This window comes from Otolemur garnettii, unplaced genomic scaffold (assembly GCF_000181295.1).
Source record: "Otolemur garnettii isolate 467f Iridium unplaced genomic scaffold, OtoGar3 scaffold00079, whole genome shotgun sequence".
Lineage (NCBI taxonomy): Eukaryota > Metazoa > Chordata > Mammalia > Primates > Galagidae > Otolemur > Otolemur garnettii.
In genome coordinates this window covers 7,178,667-7,183,244 of record NW_003852474.1, presented here as the reverse complement: position 1 = coordinate 7,183,244, position 4,578 = coordinate 7,178,667, and positions in this window count along the sequence as shown.

Sequence of the window (4,578 nt, the reverse complement as noted above, 5' to 3'; positions counted from 1 at the left end):
CATGCTAATTAAATAGGGTGATTTCCCATTAAAACAAAAGACTTTTTAGGACCTACGTTCTCCTAACATAATACACAAAATAAAATGATAGGGATACAATTTCAAAAATCACTGTCAGAAATAAAAATAGATCTGGGCTTGAATCTCAATCAACTGACACCAACCCAGAAATGATTTTCAAGGTGAAGGTGAAATTATCTGACAAGGATGTTAGGGCAGCCTTGATAAAAGAGCTTCAACAACCAATGACAAAGTCTCTTAAAAGAAAGAAAAGCAATAGAAAATCTCAGCTAAAAAATACAATAAGAAAGAATCAAATGGACATCTTAGAGCTGAAAAATACAACAGAAACTTTATGGCTTGGCACCTGTAGCTCAGTGGTTAGGGTGCTGGCGAAATGCACCAGGGCTGGTGGGTTTGAACTCAGTCTGGGTCTGCTAAACAACCAATGACACCAACCCCTTCCCCCTCACAAAAAATCTGGGTGTTGGGGTGGGCACCTGTAGTCCCACCTACTTGGGAGGCTAAGCCAAGAGAATCACTTAAGCCTAAGACTTTGAGGTTGCTGTGAGCTGTGACACCACAGCACTCTACCAAAAGGGTGACATAGTGAGAATCTGTCTCAAAAAAAAAAAAAAAAAAGAAAGAAAGAAAGAAAGAAATTTTAGAAACTTCCTAGATGGGTCAGTATTGTAGATGACAGAGGACAGATTAATAGAATTCTCCCAATGTAAACAACAAAGATAAAAAAGCCTTTAAAGCGGTAATAACAGAGCATCACAGAGTTGTAATAAATAACAAAAGTTCCAACATTTGTATCATTGAAGTCCCAAAAAGAGACAAGAAAGTGGGATTGAGAAAATATTCAAGGAAATAATGGCTGAAAACTTGCCCATTTGATTCACAACACCCACCTGCAGATTTAAGACATGCTGTATTTGTTTTCAATGGCTGTCATAAAAAATTACGACAAACTTAAAACAACACAAATTTATTATCTTTGGTCTGTAAGTCAGAAGTTCAATGTAGATCTCACCAGGCTACAGTCAAGGTCTCAGCAGGTCTGTGTTCCTTTCTGGAGCCTTTGGAGAATGAGTCTTGTAGCTTTGTCCAGAGTTTAGTGGCTGCCTGAGTTTCTTGGCTCACGCCCTTTCCTCCATCTTCAAAGCCAGCAACGTTGGATTTCTTTGATCTTTCTTCAGTCGTGTTGTCTTTCTCTGACCACTGCTGGAAAAAATTAAGCCGTGGCCATCCAGGTAAACCAGAGTCCTTAACCTTATCACATGTACAAAGTCCCCCTTTTTCATGTATGCTAGTATATTTACAAGTACTGGGGACTAAGGGGGCACTTTTGGGGGCTGTAATTCTGCCTCCCCCACACATTATAACTACACTTCTGAAAACTAAAAGCAAAGAAAAAAGTCTTGAAAGCAGTCTGTTATGATAGATGAAAAACCCTTACACGGTCACTTATAAAAGTTTTCAGAATCAAAATGGAGTCACTTGTGTTTTTTAAAAAATAAAATTCCTGAAAAATAGAGCCAGGAAAGGCCATAAAGGGAAGGAAGGTTTTCATGCATAAATCACTAATAAAAGAACGATTGCAAAAAAATCTTCAACAACTACCAAAGGCCACCACAACTTGACACAAAAAATACTTCTGCAAGGACTTCTGCCCAGCAACCACCTGTGCACCCCTGGACTAGCACTACCCTTGTTATTGATCTTTATAGTTAAGGATAATTAACTCAAAGCATTTAAGTGATCCTCCCAATTTTTCCTGTAAAATTCTTTGTCTCCCTTTCCCTCTCTGAATACACACATAGTTTACTATGGCAGGTGCATGCCCACTGCAATGTCCTATTGCCTCGTTGAGATCATTTTCTTTTAGAGAGCCTTTCTTTTGTTGTTTAGGTTGATGTACTCAACACTTCTGACACAGGATGTGAGGTGGGGGGGATTCCAACACACGAATCACACAATTCTCCAGCAGATTCTCCAGTGGACACCAGCCACATGTTCTCTAATTCAATTCTGATCCTTTTTTCTTTGGATATGTAAGAGCATCAGATACCACAGGCTGGGGGCTCAGTTCCACAGATTGCTGCCCCCCACCTTCAGATCTCAGTCAAAAGCACAGGTTGTGACTTATGCTTCTAACTGACTGGCTCCAAGCTAAGATAATTAAGTTTGCAGATTCATCCTAGAAAAAGTGTGTAGCTTTCCAATGGGCGTATTTCGATGGTGACAGTAGGGATATTCAGCAATGTGGTATGTAGTGCCTTTTCTAGGAGGAGTTCACGAACTTCATTGTCTAACGTCATATAAATCTAGGTTTCCCCCTACCACCTCTTTAGGTTTGATTAACTTGTTAGAGCGGCTCATAGAACTCAAGGAAATACTCTTTACTAGTTTATTACTAGAACACATAATAAAGAAAAGATGAACAGTCAGATGAAGAGATATAGGGCCTGTGGGAAGGGGCATGGAGCTTCCACACCCTCTCCGGGGGTGCCACTCTCTGGGAACCTCCACCTATCTGTTCACCTATCTGGAAGCTCATACAAACCCTATTATCTTTGGCTTATATGGAGGCTTCATTATGTAGGCATGATTGATCATTTCATCAGCCATTGATGAATAGCTCGGCTTTTGGCCCTTCTCCCCTCTTGGAGGTCAGAGGGTAGGAATAAAAGTTCCAACCAACCCTGCAGTGATACTTGTGATGGTCATATTCTATTTGCTCCATTTATGATGTGTCCTCCCATGTAGGTTCTTCACTTCATGGAGTGTGGTGTCACTATTTCATTGTGCCGTTTTCCTAGGTGGCTGAGGCTTCTTGATCACGTGTATATTCACTGTTAGGCTTGCAACCTCTGGCTCCCACACCATTAACTGCTGTCCTCGTTTGTAGTACCCTGCCTCCAGCAACCGAGGGGAAGGAGGAGACGTTCTCTCTAGGGGAAGGTGTGCAATAGCTCTTCTCCTGGGCATGAGGTTCCCTGTCCTCCTAGGTGTCTCCTGTCCTGTGGGTTGTGTGGAACCCACCTAACAGGGTGCACTGACAGTGCACTAACAGTTCTCGACCCTGTTAGTTTTCAAGTCCCCCAGGTTCCCCTCTTACTTACTGCCCATGTCTGATGCCCCTGAACCTGGAGCGTTTGCAGGACCGTGGCTACCCTTTTGCTACAGCTCTCTCTCAGCCTCCTTTGGGGCTATCATGTTCTTCCATAATTTTATTCCATCTGTTTTTCAGCGATTACTCAAAATTTATGTTCATCTGATGATACTCTTACTTTTTCTGGCATTGCTATTTATTTATTTTTATATAAAAATATTTTCCCATTATTGCTAGGGAGTTTTCTTTCTGCTTCAGTGCACTGCTTTTCTTCCAAGTGCCTGATGCTTCTGGATGGTGCGTCACTCACTGTTAGGTCTGTTCCCGTGCTGGTAGTGCCATTCTTCTTTGCTGTCTCCTGCCTACGTTCTTTAGGCAGGGGAAGAGGAGGACGTGCTGCCTGGGGAGGTGGGGAAGAAGAAAGTGGGAATGAAATAATGAAAGCCGAGGGAAAGAGAGGTAGGTGTGTGGGCTCAGCCGGCTCTATGGATCCAATCTTTGTATCTTCCCTAATTTCAAATGCCTTAATTTCATCCTACTACAGACTATGGTGCTTTTCATTATGAACTTATGTCCTGCTACTAAAATTGTGAACTAGCTTTCTTGGATTGATAAAATAGGTAGTTACACTATGATACTTAAACTATAGTAACACAACTAATATCATTACAGCTGGTCTGATATTCCGCTGGCTTCACCTTACCCCTTTGAGACCTACTGCTTTCTTTTTCTCCTCTCTTATGTGGAGCATTTAGTGTTCTGGGCCTCCTTAATGTGATGTCAGCTCCTTGTACACCCAATCCATCAAGATTCTCAACTGAATAAGAAGGCCATCCTGAAGCTACTTTCTAAAAGAGGTTCAACCTCTCCCAAATTATATTTGCTTAAATTTACATTTTCCCCATGTACCAAAAGACACACACACAAAATGTTAGTTGATCTTAGAGCACACATTCTTAGAGGTTAGACAGTTCCTATCACTAGACGACCAGCTCTCTGTGGATCAGATATTACTGAGCAGGACCAATGGGTGTTGGTAGATACCTGGCAGTGATGACAAGGATGATGGGGATGTTCTGTTCAAAGTACCCTTCTGTTTCTCCCAGGTGCACCGAGTATTTCAGAACACCTAGTAGTGTTCATTTATCAACCTGAGAACGAAGAATAAAAGCAAAAATTTATTTCATTATTAAATCCTATATATAGCTTTATTGTTGACTGAAGTATCTGAGGTCCTCTTAACTTTAAATCTATTTTTAGCCTTCTTAAACACTACAATATGAAGACACATCACTAGTTTTGTAGAATGACATCCCAGGGTGGTAGCTGGTATTATTATTTCTACTGAAAAAAACTAAGGTACACACAAGTGTGACGTAATTGGTCATATGCCTGGACAGTGAAAGAACCAAAGTGAGATGCTGTATAGGTGGAAAGCTCCGTACTACCTGGTAAACTCA